The sequence below is a fragment of the Pseudophryne corroboree genome, chromosome 3, assembly GCF_028390025.1.
Source record: "Pseudophryne corroboree isolate aPseCor3 chromosome 3, aPseCor3.hap2, whole genome shotgun sequence".
Classification (NCBI taxonomy): Eukaryota; Metazoa; Chordata; class Amphibia; order Anura; family Myobatrachidae; genus Pseudophryne; species Pseudophryne corroboree.
Window position 1 is genome coordinate 113,077,639 of NC_086446.1, and position 13,989 is coordinate 113,091,627.

At 41.4% G+C, this 13,989-nt stretch overlaps 42 non-coding genes and 20 pseudogenes across 42 annotated transcripts; all 62 read right to left on the reverse strand.

Moving 5' to 3' along the window:
* Positions 1-10: 10 nt before the first annotated feature.
* Positions 11-129, reverse strand: LOC135066595 (5S ribosomal RNA). Its single transcript, XR_010252838.1, has one exon. It is a non-coding gene; the product is annotated as a 5S ribosomal RNA (ribosomal RNA).
* Positions 130-236: 107 nt separating this feature from the next.
* On the reverse strand, positions 237-355 carry LOC134890370 (5S ribosomal RNA; annotated as a pseudogene).
* A 107-nt stretch (positions 356-462) lies between these two features.
* LOC134895883 (5S ribosomal RNA) lies at positions 463-582 on the reverse strand (annotated as a pseudogene).
* A 104-nt stretch (positions 583-686) lies between these two features.
* Positions 687-805, reverse strand: LOC134884499 (5S ribosomal RNA). The gene has a single exon (XR_010168643.1). It is a non-coding gene; the product is annotated as a 5S ribosomal RNA (ribosomal RNA).
* Positions 806-912: 107 nt separating this feature from the next.
* Positions 913-1,031, reverse strand: LOC134900824 (5S ribosomal RNA). The gene has a single exon (XR_010174328.1). It is a non-coding gene; the product is annotated as a 5S ribosomal RNA (ribosomal RNA).
* Positions 1,032-1,138: 107 nt separating this feature from the next.
* Positions 1,139-1,257, reverse strand: LOC134892431 (5S ribosomal RNA; annotated as a pseudogene).
* A 107-nt stretch (positions 1,258-1,364) lies between these two features.
* LOC135070828 (5S ribosomal RNA) lies at positions 1,365-1,483 on the reverse strand. The gene has a single exon (XR_010256979.1). It is a non-coding gene; the product is annotated as a 5S ribosomal RNA (ribosomal RNA).
* A 107-nt stretch (positions 1,484-1,590) lies between these two features.
* LOC135066534 (5S ribosomal RNA) lies at positions 1,591-1,709 on the reverse strand. Its single transcript, XR_010252781.1, has one exon. It is a non-coding gene; the product is annotated as a 5S ribosomal RNA (ribosomal RNA).
* A 107-nt stretch (positions 1,710-1,816) lies between these two features.
* On the reverse strand, positions 1,817-1,935 carry LOC134887012 (5S ribosomal RNA; annotated as a pseudogene).
* A 107-nt stretch (positions 1,936-2,042) lies between these two features.
* LOC134885662 (5S ribosomal RNA) lies at positions 2,043-2,161 on the reverse strand. The gene has a single exon (XR_010169772.1). It is a non-coding gene; the product is annotated as a 5S ribosomal RNA (ribosomal RNA).
* Positions 2,162-2,268: 107 nt separating this feature from the next.
* LOC134894475 (5S ribosomal RNA) lies at positions 2,269-2,387 on the reverse strand (annotated as a pseudogene).
* Positions 2,388-2,494: 107 nt separating this feature from the next.
* Positions 2,495-2,613, reverse strand: LOC135060879 (5S ribosomal RNA). Its single transcript, XR_010247274.1, has one exon. It is a non-coding gene; the product is annotated as a 5S ribosomal RNA (ribosomal RNA).
* Positions 2,614-2,720: 107 nt separating this feature from the next.
* Positions 2,721-2,839, reverse strand: LOC134888948 (5S ribosomal RNA; annotated as a pseudogene).
* A 107-nt stretch (positions 2,840-2,946) lies between these two features.
* Positions 2,947-3,065, reverse strand: LOC134890371 (5S ribosomal RNA; annotated as a pseudogene).
* A 107-nt stretch (positions 3,066-3,172) lies between these two features.
* Positions 3,173-3,292, reverse strand: LOC134895116 (5S ribosomal RNA; annotated as a pseudogene).
* A 104-nt stretch (positions 3,293-3,396) lies between these two features.
* LOC135063770 (5S ribosomal RNA) lies at positions 3,397-3,515 on the reverse strand. Its single transcript, XR_010250093.1, has one exon. It is a non-coding gene; the product is annotated as a 5S ribosomal RNA (ribosomal RNA).
* A 107-nt stretch (positions 3,516-3,622) lies between these two features.
* Positions 3,623-3,741, reverse strand: LOC135066606 (5S ribosomal RNA). The gene has a single exon (XR_010252849.1). It is a non-coding gene; the product is annotated as a 5S ribosomal RNA (ribosomal RNA).
* A 107-nt stretch (positions 3,742-3,848) lies between these two features.
* Positions 3,849-3,967, reverse strand: LOC134885113 (5S ribosomal RNA). The gene has a single exon (XR_010169236.1). It is a non-coding gene; the product is annotated as a 5S ribosomal RNA (ribosomal RNA).
* A 107-nt stretch (positions 3,968-4,074) lies between these two features.
* Positions 4,075-4,193, reverse strand: LOC135066617 (5S ribosomal RNA). Its single transcript, XR_010252861.1, has one exon. It is a non-coding gene; the product is annotated as a 5S ribosomal RNA (ribosomal RNA).
* Positions 4,194-4,300: 107 nt separating this feature from the next.
* LOC135063813 (5S ribosomal RNA) lies at positions 4,301-4,419 on the reverse strand. The gene has a single exon (XR_010250136.1). It is a non-coding gene; the product is annotated as a 5S ribosomal RNA (ribosomal RNA).
* A 107-nt stretch (positions 4,420-4,526) lies between these two features.
* On the reverse strand, positions 4,527-4,645 carry LOC135060230 (5S ribosomal RNA). Its single transcript, XR_010246622.1, has one exon. It is a non-coding gene; the product is annotated as a 5S ribosomal RNA (ribosomal RNA).
* Positions 4,646-4,752: 107 nt separating this feature from the next.
* LOC135061559 (5S ribosomal RNA) lies at positions 4,753-4,871 on the reverse strand. The gene has a single exon (XR_010247937.1). It is a non-coding gene; the product is annotated as a 5S ribosomal RNA (ribosomal RNA).
* A 107-nt stretch (positions 4,872-4,978) lies between these two features.
* Positions 4,979-5,097, reverse strand: LOC135058752 (5S ribosomal RNA). Its single transcript, XR_010245176.1, has one exon. It is a non-coding gene; the product is annotated as a 5S ribosomal RNA (ribosomal RNA).
* Positions 5,098-5,204: 107 nt separating this feature from the next.
* On the reverse strand, positions 5,205-5,323 carry LOC134894570 (5S ribosomal RNA; annotated as a pseudogene).
* Positions 5,324-5,430: 107 nt separating this feature from the next.
* Positions 5,431-5,549, reverse strand: LOC134896341 (5S ribosomal RNA; annotated as a pseudogene).
* Positions 5,550-5,656: 107 nt separating this feature from the next.
* LOC134890110 (5S ribosomal RNA) lies at positions 5,657-5,776 on the reverse strand (annotated as a pseudogene).
* A 107-nt stretch (positions 5,777-5,883) lies between these two features.
* LOC135060401 (5S ribosomal RNA) lies at positions 5,884-6,002 on the reverse strand. Its single transcript, XR_010246795.1, has one exon. It is a non-coding gene; the product is annotated as a 5S ribosomal RNA (ribosomal RNA).
* Positions 6,003-6,109: 107 nt separating this feature from the next.
* Positions 6,110-6,228, reverse strand: LOC135062933 (5S ribosomal RNA). Its single transcript, XR_010249275.1, has one exon. It is a non-coding gene; the product is annotated as a 5S ribosomal RNA (ribosomal RNA).
* A 107-nt stretch (positions 6,229-6,335) lies between these two features.
* Positions 6,336-6,454, reverse strand: LOC134900763 (5S ribosomal RNA). The gene has a single exon (XR_010174267.1). It is a non-coding gene; the product is annotated as a 5S ribosomal RNA (ribosomal RNA).
* A 107-nt stretch (positions 6,455-6,561) lies between these two features.
* On the reverse strand, positions 6,562-6,680 carry LOC135068853 (5S ribosomal RNA). Its single transcript, XR_010255044.1, has one exon. It is a non-coding gene; the product is annotated as a 5S ribosomal RNA (ribosomal RNA).
* A 107-nt stretch (positions 6,681-6,787) lies between these two features.
* Positions 6,788-6,906, reverse strand: LOC135068880 (5S ribosomal RNA). The gene has a single exon (XR_010255071.1). It is a non-coding gene; the product is annotated as a 5S ribosomal RNA (ribosomal RNA).
* Positions 6,907-7,013: 107 nt separating this feature from the next.
* LOC135066629 (5S ribosomal RNA) lies at positions 7,014-7,132 on the reverse strand. The gene has a single exon (XR_010252872.1). It is a non-coding gene; the product is annotated as a 5S ribosomal RNA (ribosomal RNA).
* A 107-nt stretch (positions 7,133-7,239) lies between these two features.
* LOC135070583 (5S ribosomal RNA) lies at positions 7,240-7,358 on the reverse strand. Its single transcript, XR_010256742.1, has one exon. It is a non-coding gene; the product is annotated as a 5S ribosomal RNA (ribosomal RNA).
* A 107-nt stretch (positions 7,359-7,465) lies between these two features.
* LOC134886584 (5S ribosomal RNA) lies at positions 7,466-7,584 on the reverse strand. The gene has a single exon (XR_010170666.1). It is a non-coding gene; the product is annotated as a 5S ribosomal RNA (ribosomal RNA).
* A 107-nt stretch (positions 7,585-7,691) lies between these two features.
* Positions 7,692-7,810, reverse strand: LOC135065140 (5S ribosomal RNA). The gene has a single exon (XR_010251428.1). It is a non-coding gene; the product is annotated as a 5S ribosomal RNA (ribosomal RNA).
* A 107-nt stretch (positions 7,811-7,917) lies between these two features.
* On the reverse strand, positions 7,918-8,036 carry LOC134888949 (5S ribosomal RNA; annotated as a pseudogene).
* Positions 8,037-8,143: 107 nt separating this feature from the next.
* LOC135063325 (5S ribosomal RNA) lies at positions 8,144-8,262 on the reverse strand. The gene has a single exon (XR_010249659.1). It is a non-coding gene; the product is annotated as a 5S ribosomal RNA (ribosomal RNA).
* A 107-nt stretch (positions 8,263-8,369) lies between these two features.
* Positions 8,370-8,488, reverse strand: LOC134888950 (5S ribosomal RNA; annotated as a pseudogene).
* A 107-nt stretch (positions 8,489-8,595) lies between these two features.
* LOC134888951 (5S ribosomal RNA) lies at positions 8,596-8,714 on the reverse strand (annotated as a pseudogene).
* Positions 8,715-8,821: 107 nt separating this feature from the next.
* Positions 8,822-8,940, reverse strand: LOC134890372 (5S ribosomal RNA; annotated as a pseudogene).
* A 107-nt stretch (positions 8,941-9,047) lies between these two features.
* LOC134892957 (5S ribosomal RNA) lies at positions 9,048-9,167 on the reverse strand (annotated as a pseudogene).
* Positions 9,168-9,274: 107 nt separating this feature from the next.
* On the reverse strand, positions 9,275-9,393 carry LOC135063956 (5S ribosomal RNA). Its single transcript, XR_010250275.1, has one exon. It is a non-coding gene; the product is annotated as a 5S ribosomal RNA (ribosomal RNA).
* A 107-nt stretch (positions 9,394-9,500) lies between these two features.
* On the reverse strand, positions 9,501-9,619 carry LOC135059706 (5S ribosomal RNA). Its single transcript, XR_010246107.1, has one exon. It is a non-coding gene; the product is annotated as a 5S ribosomal RNA (ribosomal RNA).
* A 107-nt stretch (positions 9,620-9,726) lies between these two features.
* Positions 9,727-9,845, reverse strand: LOC134900764 (5S ribosomal RNA). Its single transcript, XR_010174268.1, has one exon. It is a non-coding gene; the product is annotated as a 5S ribosomal RNA (ribosomal RNA).
* A 107-nt stretch (positions 9,846-9,952) lies between these two features.
* Positions 9,953-10,071, reverse strand: LOC135061278 (5S ribosomal RNA). Its single transcript, XR_010247664.1, has one exon. It is a non-coding gene; the product is annotated as a 5S ribosomal RNA (ribosomal RNA).
* Positions 10,072-10,178: 107 nt separating this feature from the next.
* Positions 10,179-10,297, reverse strand: LOC135066640 (5S ribosomal RNA). Its single transcript, XR_010252883.1, has one exon. It is a non-coding gene; the product is annotated as a 5S ribosomal RNA (ribosomal RNA).
* A 107-nt stretch (positions 10,298-10,404) lies between these two features.
* On the reverse strand, positions 10,405-10,523 carry LOC135066651 (5S ribosomal RNA). Its single transcript, XR_010252894.1, has one exon. It is a non-coding gene; the product is annotated as a 5S ribosomal RNA (ribosomal RNA).
* A 107-nt stretch (positions 10,524-10,630) lies between these two features.
* Positions 10,631-10,749, reverse strand: LOC135069249 (5S ribosomal RNA). Its single transcript, XR_010255435.1, has one exon. It is a non-coding gene; the product is annotated as a 5S ribosomal RNA (ribosomal RNA).
* A 107-nt stretch (positions 10,750-10,856) lies between these two features.
* LOC135066664 (5S ribosomal RNA) lies at positions 10,857-10,975 on the reverse strand. Its single transcript, XR_010252905.1, has one exon. It is a non-coding gene; the product is annotated as a 5S ribosomal RNA (ribosomal RNA).
* Positions 10,976-11,082: 107 nt separating this feature from the next.
* Positions 11,083-11,201, reverse strand: LOC135066676 (5S ribosomal RNA). Its single transcript, XR_010252916.1, has one exon. It is a non-coding gene; the product is annotated as a 5S ribosomal RNA (ribosomal RNA).
* A 107-nt stretch (positions 11,202-11,308) lies between these two features.
* LOC135068297 (5S ribosomal RNA) lies at positions 11,309-11,427 on the reverse strand. The gene has a single exon (XR_010254501.1). It is a non-coding gene; the product is annotated as a 5S ribosomal RNA (ribosomal RNA).
* A 107-nt stretch (positions 11,428-11,534) lies between these two features.
* LOC135068888 (5S ribosomal RNA) lies at positions 11,535-11,653 on the reverse strand. Its single transcript, XR_010255079.1, has one exon. It is a non-coding gene; the product is annotated as a 5S ribosomal RNA (ribosomal RNA).
* Positions 11,654-11,760: 107 nt separating this feature from the next.
* On the reverse strand, positions 11,761-11,879 carry LOC135064806 (5S ribosomal RNA). Its single transcript, XR_010251107.1, has one exon. It is a non-coding gene; the product is annotated as a 5S ribosomal RNA (ribosomal RNA).
* A 107-nt stretch (positions 11,880-11,986) lies between these two features.
* LOC134895624 (5S ribosomal RNA) lies at positions 11,987-12,105 on the reverse strand (annotated as a pseudogene).
* A 107-nt stretch (positions 12,106-12,212) lies between these two features.
* LOC134890111 (5S ribosomal RNA) lies at positions 12,213-12,332 on the reverse strand (annotated as a pseudogene).
* Positions 12,333-12,439: 107 nt separating this feature from the next.
* LOC135070760 (5S ribosomal RNA) lies at positions 12,440-12,558 on the reverse strand. Its single transcript, XR_010256914.1, has one exon. It is a non-coding gene; the product is annotated as a 5S ribosomal RNA (ribosomal RNA).
* A 107-nt stretch (positions 12,559-12,665) lies between these two features.
* On the reverse strand, positions 12,666-12,784 carry LOC135069220 (5S ribosomal RNA). The gene has a single exon (XR_010255407.1). It is a non-coding gene; the product is annotated as a 5S ribosomal RNA (ribosomal RNA).
* Positions 12,785-12,891: 107 nt separating this feature from the next.
* Positions 12,892-13,010, reverse strand: LOC135066688 (5S ribosomal RNA). The gene has a single exon (XR_010252928.1). It is a non-coding gene; the product is annotated as a 5S ribosomal RNA (ribosomal RNA).
* Positions 13,011-13,117: 107 nt separating this feature from the next.
* LOC135070170 (5S ribosomal RNA) lies at positions 13,118-13,236 on the reverse strand. The gene has a single exon (XR_010256342.1). It is a non-coding gene; the product is annotated as a 5S ribosomal RNA (ribosomal RNA).
* Positions 13,237-13,343: 107 nt separating this feature from the next.
* Positions 13,344-13,462, reverse strand: LOC135066699 (5S ribosomal RNA). The gene has a single exon (XR_010252939.1). It is a non-coding gene; the product is annotated as a 5S ribosomal RNA (ribosomal RNA).
* A 107-nt stretch (positions 13,463-13,569) lies between these two features.
* LOC134895225 (5S ribosomal RNA) lies at positions 13,570-13,688 on the reverse strand (annotated as a pseudogene).
* Positions 13,689-13,795: 107 nt separating this feature from the next.
* On the reverse strand, positions 13,796-13,915 carry LOC134890112 (5S ribosomal RNA; annotated as a pseudogene).
* Positions 13,916-13,989: the final 74 nt, after the last annotated feature.

The following is a 13,989-nucleotide window of genomic DNA, read 5'->3' on the forward strand; positions in this document are numbered from 1 at the left end:
AGTATAAAAATATCTACAGCACCTTGTATTCCCAGGTGGTCTCCCATCCAAGTACTAACCAGGCCCAACACTGCTTAGCTTCCAAGATCAGATGAGATTGGGCGTATCCAGTGTGGTGTGGCTGTAGATGAGCTTTGTGGTTTCTGTTAGAAATTTTCTACTTCTAACTACTGGTTCATAAATGAATACGTTTGAAAATGGAATGCATCAACAGAACGGTGTTGGCAGTATAAAAGTATCTACAGCACCTTGTATTCCCAGGTGGTCTCCCATCCAAGTACTAACCAGGCCCAACACTGCTTAGCTTTCTAGATCAGATAAGATTGGGCGTATCCAGTGTGGTGTGGCTGTAGATGAGCTTTGTGGTTTCTGTTAGAACTTTTCTACTTCTAACTACTGGTTCATAAATGAATACGTTTGAAAATGGAATTCATCAACAGAACGGTGTTGGCAGTATAAAAATATCTACACCACCTATGTATTCCCAGGTGGTCTCACATCCAAGTACTAACCAGGCCCAACACTGCTTAGCTTCCAAGATCAGATGAGATTGGGCATATCCAATGTGGTGTGGCTGTAGAAGAGCTTTATGGTTTCTGTTAGTACTTTTCTACTAACTACTGGTTCATAAATGAATACGTTTGAAAATGGAATGCATCAACAGAACGGTGTTGGTAGTATAAAAACATCTACAGCACCTTGTATTCCCAGGTGGTCTCCCATCCAAGTACTAACCAGACCCAACATTGCTTAGCTTCCAAGATCAGATGAGATTGGGCGTATCCAGTGTGGTGTGGCTGTAGATGAGTTTTGTGGTTTCTGTTAGAACTTTTCTACTTCTAACTACTGGTTCATAAATGAATACGTTTAAAAATGGAATGCATCAACAGAACGGTGTTGGCAGTATAAAAATATCTACAGCACCTTGTATTCCCAGGTGGTCTCCCATCCAAGTACTAACCAGGCCCAACACTGCTTAGCTTCCAAGATCAGATGAGATTGGGCGTATCCAGTGCGGTGTGGCTGTAGATGAGCTTTGTGGTTTCTGTTAGAACTTTTCTACTTCTAACTACTGGTTCATAAATGAATACGTTTGACAATGGAATGCATCAACAGTACGGTGTTGGCAGTATAAAAATATCTACAGCACATTGTATTCCCAGGTGGTCTCCCATCCAAGTACTAACCAGGCCCTATACTGCTTTGCTTCCAAGATCAGATGAGATTGGGCATATCCAGTGTGGTGTGGCTGTAGATGAGCTTTGTGGTTTCTGTTTGAACTTTTCTACTTCTAACTACTGGTTCATAAATGAATACATTTGAAAATTGAATGCATCAACAGAACGGTGTTGGCAGTATAAAAATATCTACAGCACCTTGTATTCCCAGGTGGTCTCCCATCCAAGTACTAACCAGGCCCAGCACTGCTTAGCTTCCAAGATCAGATGAAATTGCGCGTATCCAGTGTGGTGTGGCTGTAGATGAGCTTTATGGTTTCTGTTAGAACTTTTCTACTTCTAACTACTGGTTCATAAATGAATACGTTTTAAAATGGAATGCATCAACAGAACGGTGTTGGCAGTATAAAAATATCTACAGCACCTTGTATTCCCAGGTGGTCTCCCATCCAAGTACTAACCAGGCCCAACACTGCTTAGATTCCAAGATCAGATGAGATTGGGCGTATCCAGTGTGGTGTGGCTGTAGATGAGCTTTGTGGTTTCTGTTAGAACTTTTCTACTTCTAACTACTGGTTCATAAATGAATACGTTTGAAAATGGAATGCATCAACAGAACAGTGTTGGCAGTATAAAAATATCTACAGCACCTTGTATTCCCAGGTGGTCTCTCATCCAAGTACTAACCAGGCCCAATACTGCTTAGCTTCCAAGATCAGATGAGATTGGGCGTATCCAGTGTGGTGTGGCTGTAGATGAGCTTTGTGGTTTCTGATTGAACTTTTCTACTTCTAACTACTGGTTCATAAATGAATACATTTGAAAATTGAATGCATCAACAGAACGGTGTTGGAAGTATAAAAATGTCTACAGCACCTTGTATTCCCAGGTGGTCTCCCATCCAAGTACAAACCAGGCCCAACACTGCTTAGCTTCCAAGATCAGATGAGATTGGGCGTATCCATTGTGGTGTGGCTGTAGATGAACTTTGTGGTTTCTGTTAGAACTTTTCTACTTCTAACTACTGGTTCATAAATGAATACGTTTGAAAATGGAATGCATCAACAGAACGGTGTTGGCAGTATAAAAATATCTACAGCACCTTGAATTCCCAGGTGGTCTCCCATCCAAGTACTAACCAGGCTCAACACTGCTTAGTTTTCTAGATCAGATGAGATTGGGCGTATCCAGTGTGGTGTGGCTGTAGATTAGCTTTGTGGTTTCTGTTAGAACTTTTCTACTTCTAACTACTGGTTCATAAATGAATATGTTTGAAAATGGAATGCATCAACAGAACGGTGTTGGCAGTATAAAAATATCTACAGTACCTTGTATTCCCAGGTGGTCTCCCATCCAAGTACTAACCAGGCCCAACACTGCTTAGCTTCCAAGATCAGATGAGATTGGGCGTATCCAGTGTGGTGTGGCTGTAGATGAGATTTGTGGTTTCTGTTAGAACTTTTTTACTTCTAACTACTGGTTCATAAATGAATACGTTTGAAAATGGAATGCATCAACAGAACGGTGTTGGCAGTATAAAAATATCTACAGCACCTTGTATTCCCAGGTGGTCTCCCATCCAAGTACTAACCAGGGCCAATACTGCTTTGCTTCCAAGATCAGATGAGATTGGGCGTATCCAGTGTGGTGTGGCTGTAGATGAGCTTTGTGGTTTCTGTTTGAACTTTTCTACTTCTAACTACTGGTTCATAAATGAATACATTTGAAAATTGAATGCATCAACAGAACGGTGTTGGCAGTATAAAAGTATCTACAGCACCTTGTATTCCCAGGTGGTCTCCCATCCAAGTACTAACCAGGCCCAACACTGCTTAGCTTTCTAGATCAGATAAGATTGGGCGTATCCAGTGTGGTGTGGCTGTAGATAAGCTTTGTGGTTTCTGTTAGAACTTTTCTACTTCTAACTACTGGTTCATAAATGAATACGTTTGAAAATGGAATGCATCAACAGAACGGTGTTGGCAGTATAAAAATATCTACACCACCTATGTATTCCCAGGTGGTCTCCCATCCAAGTACTAACCAGGCCCAACACTGCTTAGCTTCCTAGATCGGATGAGATTGGGCATATCCAATGTGGTGTGGCTGTAGAAGAGCTTTATGGTTTCTGTTAGTACTTTTCTACTAACTACTGGTTCATAAATGAATACGTTTGAAAATGGAATGCATCAACAGAACGGTGCTGGTAGTATAAAAACATCTACAGCACCTTGTATTCCCAGGTGGTCTCCCATCCAAGTACTAACCAGACCCAACACTGCTTAGCTTCCAAGATCAGATGAGATTGGGCGTATCCAGTGTGGTGTGGCTGTAGATGAGCTTTGTGGTTTCTGTTAGAACTTTTCTACTTCTAACTACTGGTTCATAAATGAATACGTTTAAAAATGGAATGCATCAACAGAACGGTGTTGGCAGTATAAAAATATCTACAGCACCTTGTATTCCCAGGTGGTCTCCCATCCAAGTACTAACCAGGCCCAACACTGCTTAGCTTCCAAGATCAGATGAGATTGGGCGTATCCAGTGTGGTGTGGCTGTAGATGAACTTGGTGGTTTCTGTTAGAACTTTTCTACTTCTAACTACTGGTTCATAAATGAATACGTTTGAAAATGGAATGCATCAACAGAACGGTGTTGGCAGTATAAAAATATCTACAGCACCTTGTATTCCCAGGTGATCTCCCATCCAAGTACTAACCAGGCCCAACACTGCTTAGCTTCCAAGATCAGATGAGATTGGGCGTATCCAGTCTGGTGTGGCTGTAGATGAGCTTTGTGGTTTCTGTTTGAACTTTTCTACTTCTAACTACTGGTTCATAAATGAATACGTTTAAAAATGGAATGCATCAACAGAACGGTGTTGGCAGTATAAAAATATCTACAGCACCTTGTATTCCCAGGTGGTCTCCCATCCAAGTACTAACCAGGCCCAACACTGCTTAGCTTCCAAGATCAGATGAGATTGGGCGTATCCAGTGTGGTGTGGCTGTAGATGAGCTTTGTGGTTTCTGTTAGAACTTTTCTACTTCTAACTACTGGTTCATAAATGAATACGTTTGAAAATGGAATGCATCAACAGAACGGTGTTGGCAGTATAAAAATATCTACAGCACCTTGTATTCCCAGGTGGTCTCCCATCCAAGTACTAACCAGGCCCAATACTGCTTAGCTTCCAAGATCAGATGAGATTGGGCGTATCCAGTGTGGTGTGGCTGTAGATGAGCTTTGTGGTTTCTGATTGAACTTTTCTACTTCTAACTACTGGTTCATAAATGAATACATTTGAAAATTGAATGCATCAACAGAACGGTGTTGGAAGTATAAAAATGTCTACAGCACCTTGTATTCCCAGGTGGTCTCCCATCCAAGTACTAACCAGGCCCAACACTGCTTAGCTTCCAAGATCAGATGAGATTGGGCGTATCCAGTGTGGTGTGGCTGTAGATGAACTTGGTGGTTTCTGTTAGAACTTTTCTACTTCTAACTACTGGTTCATAAATGAATACGTTTGAAAATGGAATGCATCAACAGAACGGTGTTGGCAGTATAAAAATATCTACAGCACCTTGTATTCCCAGGTGATCTCCCATCCAAGTACTAACCAGGCCCAACACTGCTTAGCTTCCAAGATCAGATGAGATTGGGCGTATCCAGTGTGGTGTGGCTGTAGATGAGCTTTGTGGTTTCTGTTTGAACTTTTCTACTTCTAACTACTGGTTCATAAATGAATACGTTTGAAAATGGAATGCATCAACAGAACGGTGTTGGCAGTATAAAAATATCTACAGCACCTTGTATTCCCAGGTGGTTTCCCATCCAAGTACTAACCAGGCCCAACACTGCTTAGCTTCCAAGATCAGATGAGATTGGGCGTATCCAGTGTGGTGTGGCTGTAGATGAGCTTTGTGGTTTCTGTTAGAACTTTTCTACTTCTAAATACTGGTTCATAAATGAATACGTTTGAAAATGGAATGCATCAACAGAACGGTGTTGGCAGTATAAAAATATCTACAGCACCTTGTATTCCCAGGTGGTCTCCCATCCAAGTACTAACCAGAACCAACACTGCTTAGCTTCCAAGATCAGATGAGATTGGGCGTACCCAGTGTGGTGTGGCTTTAGTTGAGCTTTGTGGTTTCTGTTAGAACTTTTCTACTTCTAAATACTGGTTCATAAATGAATACGTTTGAAAATGGAATGCATCAACAGTACGGTGTTGGCAGTATAAAAATATCTACAGCACCTTGTATTCCCAAGTGGTCTCCCATCCAAGTACTAACCAGGCTCAACACTGCTTAGCTTCCTAGATCAGATGAGAATGGGCGTATCCAGTGTGGTGTGGTTGTATATGAGCTTTGTGGTTTCTGTTAGAACTTTTCTACTTCTAACTACTGGTTCATAAATGAATACGTTTGAAAATGGAATGCATCAACAGAACGGTGTTGGCAGTATAAAAATATTTACAGCACCTATGTATTCCCAGGTGGTCTCCCATCCAAGTACTAACCAGGCCCAACACTGCTTAGCTTCCAAGATCAGATGAGATTGGGCATATCCAGTGTGGTGTGGCTGTAGAAGAGCTTTATGGTTTCTGTTAGTACTTTTCTACTTCTAACTACTGGTTTATAAATGAATACGTTTGAAAATGGAATGCATCAACAGAACGGTGTTGGCAGTATAAAAATATCTACAGCACCTTGTATTCCTAGGTGGTCTCCCATCCAAGTACTAACCAGGCCCAACACTGCTTAGCTTCCAAGATCAGATGAGATTGGGCGTATCCAGTGTGGTGTGGCTGTAGATGAGCATTATGGTTTCTGTTAGAACTTTTCTACTTCTAACTACTGGTTCATAAATGAATACGTTTTAAAATGGAATGCATCAACAGAACGGTGTTGGCAGTATAAAATTATTTACAGCACCTAGTATTCCCAGGTGGTCTCCCATCCAAGTACTAACCAGGCCCAACACTGCTTAGCTTCCAAGATCAGATGAGTTTGGGCGTATCCAGTGTGGTGTGGCTGTAGATGAGCTTTATGGTTTCTGTTAGAACTTTTCTACTTCTAACTACTGGTTCATAAATGAATACGTTTGAAAATGGAATGCATCAACAGAACGGTGTTGGCAGTATAAAAATATCTACAGCACCTTGTATTCCCAGGTGGTCTCCCATCCAAGTACTAACTAGGCCCAACACTGCTTAGCTTCCAAGATCAGATGAGATTGGGCGTATCCAGTGTGGTGTGGCTGTAGATGAGCTTTGTGGTTTCTGTTAAAACTTTTCTACTTCTAACTACTGGTTCATAAATGAATACGTTTGAAAATGGAATGCATCAACAGAACGGTGTTGGCAGTATAAAAATATCTACAGCACCTTGTATTCCCTGGTGGTCTCCCATCCAAGTATTAACCAGGCCCAACACTGCTTAGCTTCCAAGATCAGATGAGATTGGGCGTATCCAGTGTGGTGTGGCTGTAGATGAGCTTTATAGTTTCTGTTAGAACTTTTCTACTTCTAACTACTGGTTCATAAATGAATACATTTGAAAATGGAATGCATCAACAGAACGGTGTTGGCAGTATAAAAATATCTACAGCACCTTGTATTGCCAGGTGGTCTCCCATCCAAGTACTAACCAGGCCCAACACTGCTTAGCTTCCAAGATCAGATGAGATTGGGCGTATCCAGTGTGGTGTGGCTGTAGATGAGCTTTGTGGTTTCTGTTAGAACTTTTCTACTTCTAACTACTGGTTCATAAATGAATACATTTGAAAATGGAGTGCATCAACAGAACGGTGTTGGCAGTATAAAAATATCTACAGCACCTTGTATTCCCAGGTGGTCTCCCATCCAAGTACTAACCAGGCCCAACACTGCTTAGCTTCCAAGATCAGATGAGATTGGGCGTATCCAGTGTGGTGTGGCTGTAGATGAGCTTTGTGGTTTCTGTTAGAACTTTTCTACTTCTAACTACTGGTTCATAAATGAATACATTTGAAAATGGAATGCATCAACAGAACGGTGTTGGCAGTATAAAAATATCTACAGCACCTTGTATTCCCAGGTGGTCTCCCATCCAAGTACGAACCAGGCCCAATACTGCTTAGCTTCCAAGATCAGATGAGATTGGGCGTATCCAGTGTGGTGTGGCTGTAGATGAGCTTTGTGGTTTCTGTTTGAACTTTTCTACTTCTAACTACTGGTTCATAAATGAATAAGTTTGAAAATGGAATGCATCAACAGAACGGTGTTGGCAGTATATAAATATCTACAGCACTTTGTATTCCCAGGTGGTCTCCCATCCAAGTACTAACCAGGCCCAACACTGTTTAGCTTCCAAGACCAGATGAGATTGGGCGTATCCAGTGTGGTGTGGCTGTAGATGAGCTTTGTGGTTTATGTTAGAACTTTTCTACTTCTAACTACTGGTTCATAAATGAATACGTTTGAAAATGGAATGCATCAACAGAACGGTGTTGGCAGTATATAAATATCTACAGCACCTTGTATTCCCAGGTGGTCTCCCATCCAAGTACTAACCAGGCCCAACACTGCTTAGCTTCCAAGATCAGATGAGATTGGGCGTATCCACTGCGGTGTGGCTGTAGATGAGCTTTGTGGTTTCTGTTAGAACTTTTCTACTTCTAACTACTGGTTCATAAATGAATACGTTTGAAAATGGAATGCATCAACAGAACGGTGTTGGCAGTATAAAAATATCTACAGCACCTTGTATTCCCAGGTGGTCTCCCATCCAAGTACTAACCAGGGCCAATACTGCTTTGCTTCCAAGATCAGATGAGATTGGGCGTATCCAGTGTGGTGTGGCTGTAGATGAGCTTTGTGGTTTCTGTTTGAACTTTTCTACTTCTAACTACTGGTTCATAAATGAATACGTTTGAAAATGGAATGCATCAACAGAACGGTGTTGGCAGTATAAAAATATCTATAGCACCTTGTATTCCCAGGTGGTCTCCCATCCAAGTACTAACCAGGCCCAACACTGCTTAGCTTCCAAGATCAGATGAGATTGGGCGTATCCAGTGTGGTGTGGCTGTAGATGAGCTTTGTGGTTTCTGTTAGAACTTTTCTACTTCTAACTACTGGTTCATAAATGAATACATTTGAAAATGGAATGCATCAACAGAACGGTGTTGGCAGTATAAAAATATCTACAGCACCTTGTATTCCCAGGTGGTCTCCCATCCAAGTACTAACCAGGGCCAATACTGCTTTGCTTCCAAGATCAGATGAGATTGGGCGTATCCAGTGTGGTGTGGCTGTAGATGAGCTTTGTGGTTTCTGTTTGAACTTTTCTACTTCTAACTACTGGTTCATAAATGAATACATTTGAAAATTGAATGCATCAACAGAACGGTGTTGGCAGTATAAAAGTATCTACAGCACCTTGTATTCCCAGGTGGTCTCCCATCCAAGTACTAACCAGGGCCAATACTGCTTTGCTTCCAAGATCAGATGAGATTGGGCGTATCCAGTGTGGTGTGGCTGTAGATGAGCTTTGTGGTTTCTGTTTGAACTTTTCTACTTCTAACTACTGGTTCATAAATGAATACATTTGAAAATTGAATGCATCAACAGAACGGTGTTGGCAGTATAAAAGTATCTACAGCACCTTGTATTCCCAGGTGGTCTCCCATCCAAGTACTAACCAGGCCCAACACTGCTTAGCTTTCTAGATCAGATAAGATTGGGCGTATCCAGTGTGGTGTGGCTGTAGATGAGCTTTGTGGTTTCTGTTAGAACTTTTCTACTTCTAACTACTGGTTCATAAATGAATACGTTTGAAAATGGAAAGCATCAACAGAACGGTGTTGGCAGTATAAAAATATCTACACCACCTATGTATTCCCAGGTGGTCTCCCATCCAAGTACTAACCAGGCCCAACACTGCTTAGCTTCCAAGATCAGATGAGATTGGGCATATCCAATGTGGTGTGGCTGTAGAAGAGCTTTATGGTTTCTGTTAGTACTTTTCTACTTCTAACTACTGGTTCATAAATGAATACGTTTGAAAATGGAATGCATCAACAGAACGGTGTTGGTAGTATAAAAACATCTACAGCACCTTGTATTCCCAGGTGGTCTCCCATCCAAGTACTAACCAGGCCCAACACTGCTTAGCTTCCAAGATCAGATGAGATTGGGCGTATCCAGTGTGGTGGGGCTGTAGATGAGCTTTGTGGTTTCTGTTAGAACTTTTCTACTTCTAGCTACTGGTTCATAAATGAATACGTTTAAAAATGGAATGCATCAACAGAACGGTGTTGGCAGTATAAAAATATCTACAGCACCTTGTATTCCCAGGTGGTCTCCCATCCAAGTACTAACCAGGCCCAACACTGCTTAGCTTCCAAGATCAGATGAGATTGGGCGTATCCAGTGTGGTGTTGCTGTAGATGAGCTTTATGGTTTCTGTTAGAACTTTTCTACTTCTAACTACTGGTTCATAAATGAATACGTTTGAAAATGGAATGCATCAACAGAACGGTGTTGGCAGTATAAAAATATCTACAGCACCTTGTATTCCCAGGTGGTCTCCCATCCAAGTACTAACTAGGCCCAACACTGCTTAGCTTCCAAGATCAGATGAGATTGGGCGTATCCAGTGTGGTGTGGCTGTAGATGAGCTTAGTGGTTTTTGTTAGAACTTTTCTACTTCTAAATACTGGTTCATAAATGAATACGTTTGAAAATGGAATGCATCAACAGAACGGTGTTGGCAGTATAAAAATATCTACAGCACCTTGTTTTCCCAGGTGGTCTCCCATCCAAGTACTAACCAGGCCCAACACTGCTTAGCTTCCAAGATCAAATGAGATTGGGCGTATCCAGTGTGGTGTGGCTGTAGACGAACTTTGTGGTTTCTGTTAGAACTTTTCTACTTCTAACTACTGGTTCATAAATTAATACGTTTTAAAATGGAATGCATCAACAGAACGGTGTTGGCAGTATAAAATTATCTACAGCACCTTGTATTCCCAGGTGGTCTCCCATCCAAGTACTAACCAGGCCCAACACTGCTTAGCTTCCAAGATCAGATGAGATTGGGCGTATCCAGTGTGGTGTGGCTGTAGATGAGCTTTATGGTTTCTGTTAGAACTTTTCTACTTCTAACTACTGGTTCATAAATAAATACATTTGAAAATGGAATGCATCAACAGAACGGTGTTGGCAGTATAAAAATATCTACAGCACCTTGTATTCCCAGGTGGTCTCCCATCCAAGTACTAACCAGGCCCAACACTGCTTAGCTTCCAAGATCAGATGAGATTGGGCGTATCCAGTGTGGTGTGGCTGTAGATGAGCTTAGTGGTTTCTGTTAGAACTTTTCTACTTCTAACTACTGGTTCATAAATGAATACGTTTGAAAATGGAATGCATCAACAGAACGGTGTTGGCAGTATAAAAATATCTACAGCACCTTGTATTCCCAGGTGGTCTCCCATCCAAGTACTAACCAGGCCCAATACTGCTTTGCTTCCAAGATCAGATGAGATTGGGCGTATCCAGTGTGGTGTGGCTGTAGATGAGCTTTGTGGTTTCTGTTTGAACTTTTCTACTTCTAACTACTGGTTCATAAATGAATACATTTGAAAATAGAATGCATCAACAGAACGGTGTTGGCAGTATAAAAATATCTACAGCACCTTGTATTCCCAGGTGGTCTCCCATCCAAGTACTAACCAGGCCCAACACTGCTTAGCTTCCAAGATCAGATGAGATTGGGCGTATCCAGTGTGGTGTGGCTGTAGATGAGCTTTATGGTTTCTGTTAGAACTTTTCTACTTCTAACTACTGGTTCATAAATAAATATGTTTTAAAATGGAATGCATCAACAGAACGGTGTTGGCAGTATAAAAATATCTACAGCACCTTGTATTCCCAGGTGGTCTCCCATCCAAGTACTAACCAGGCCCAACACTGCTTAGCTTCCAAGATCAGATGAGATTGGGCGTATCCAGTGTGGTGTGGCTGTAGATGAGCTTTGTGGTTTCTGTTAGAACTTTTCTACTTATAACTACTGGTTCATAAATGAATACATTTGAAAATTGAATGCATCAACAGAACGGTGTTGGAAGTATAAAAATGTCTACAGCACCTTGTATTCCCAGGTGGTCTCCCATCCAAGTACTAACCAGGCCCAACACTGCTTAGCTTCCAAGATCAGATGAGATTGGGCGTATCCATTGTGGTGTGGCTGTAGATGAACTTTGTGGTTTCTGTTAGAACTTTTCTACTTCTAACTACTGGTTCATAAATGAATACATTTGAAAATGGAATGCATCAACAGAACGGTGTTGGCAGTATAAAAATATCTACAGCACCTTGTATTCCCAGGTGATCTCCCATCCAAATACTAACCAGGCCCAACACTGCTTAGCTTCCAAGATCAGATGAGATTGGGCGTATCCAGTGTGGTGTGGCTGTAGATGAGCTTTGTGGTTTCTGTTTGAACTTTTCTACTTCTAACTACTGGTTCATAAATGAATACGTTTGAAAATGGAATGCATCAACAGAACGGTGTTGGCAGTATAAAAATATCTACAGCACCTTGTATTCCCAGGTGGTCTCCCATCCAAGTACTAACCAGGCCCAACACTGCTTAGTTTCCAAGATCAGATGAGATTGGGCGTATCCAGTGTGGTGTGGCTGTAGATGAGCTTTGTGGTTTCTGTTAGAACTTTTCTACTTCTAAATACTGGTTCATAAATGAATACGTTTGAAAATGGAATGCATCAACAGAACGGTGTTGGCAGTATAAAAATATCTACAGCACCTTGTATTCCCAGGTGGTCTCCCATCCAAGTACTAACCAGAACCAACACTGCTTAGCTTCCAAGATCAGATGAGAATGGGCGTATACAGTGTGGTGTGGTTGTATATGAGCTTTGTAGTTTCTGTTAGAACTTTTCTACTTCTAACTACTGGTTCATAAATGAATACGTTTGAAAATGGAATGCATCAACAGAACGGTGTTGGCAGTATAAAAATATTTACAGCACCTATGTATTCCCAGGTGGTCTCCCATCCAAGTACTAACCAGGCCCAACACTGCTTAGCTTCCAAGATCAGATGAGATTGGGCATATCCAGTGTGGTGTGGCTGTAGAAGAGCTTTATGGTTTCTGTTAGTACTTTTCTACTTCTAACTACTGGTTCATAAATGAATACGTTTGAAAATGGAATGCATCAACAGAACGGTGTTGGCAGTATAAAAATATCTACAGCACCTTGTATTCCTAGGTGGTCTCCCATCCAAATACTAACCAGGCCCAACACTGCTTAGCTTCCAAGATCAGATGAGATTGGGCGTATCCAGTGTGGTGTGGCTGTAAATGAGCTTTATGGTTTCTGTTAGAACTTTTCTACTTCTAACTACTGGTTCATAAATGAATACGTTTTAAAATGGAATGCATCAACAGAACGGTGTTGGCAGTATAAAATTATTTACAGCACCTTGTATTCCCAGGTGGTCTCCCATCCAAGTACTAACCAGGCCCAACACTGCTTAGCTTCCAAGATCAGATGAGTTTGGGCGTATCCAGTGTGGTGTGGCTGTAGATGAGCTTTATGGTTTCTGTTAGAACTTTTCTACTTCTAACTACTGGTTCATAAATGAATACGTTTGAAAATGGAATGCATCAACAGAACGGTGTTGGCAGTATAAAAATATCTACAGCACCTTGTATTCCCAGGTGGTCTCCCATCCAAGTACTAACCAGGCCCAACACTGCTTAGCTTCCAAGATCAGATGAGATTGGGCGTATCCAGTGTGGTGTGGCTGTAGATGAGCTTTGTGGTTTCTGTTAGAACTTTTCTACTTCTAACTACTGGTTCATAAATGAATACGTTTGAAAATGGAATGCATCAACAGAACGGTGTTGGCAGTATAAAAATATCTACAGCACCTTGTATTCCCAGGTGGTCTCCCATCCAAGTACTAACCAGAACCAACACTGCTTAGCTTCCAAGATCAGATGAGATTGGGCGTATCCAGTGTGGTGTGGCTGTAGATGAGCTTTATAGTTTCTGTTAGAACTTTTCTACTTCTAACTACTGGTTCATAAATGAATACATTTGAAAATGGAATGCATCAACAGAACGGTGTTGGCAGTATAAAAATATCTACAGCACCTTGTATTCCCAGGTGGTCTCCCATCCAAGTACTAACCAGGCCCAACACTGCTTAGCTTCCAAGATCAGATGAGATTGGGCGTATCCAGTGTGGTGTGGCTGTAGATGAGCTTTGTGGTTTCTGTTAGAACTTTTCTACTTCTAAATACTGGTTCATAAATGAATACGTTTGAAAATGGAATGCATCAACAGAACGGTGTTGGCAGTATAAAAATATCTACAGCACCTTGTATTCCCAGGTGGTCTCCCATCCAAGTACTAACCAGAACCAACACTGCTTAGCTTCCAAGATCAGATGAGAATGGGCGTATCCAGTGTGGTGTGGTTGTATATGAGCTTTGTGGTTTCTGTTAGAACTTTTCTACTTCTAACTACTGGTTCATAAATGAATACGTTTGAAAATGGAATGCATCAACAGAACGGTGTTGGCAGTATAAAAATATTTACAGCACCTATGTATTCCCAGGTGGTCTCCCATCCAAGTACTAACCAGGCCCAACACTGCTTAGCTTCCAAGATCAGATGAGATTGGGCATATCCAGTGTGGTGTGGCTGTAGAAGAGCTTTATGGTTTCTGTTAGTACTTTTCTACTTCTAACTACTGGTTCATAAATGAATACGTTTGAAAATGGAA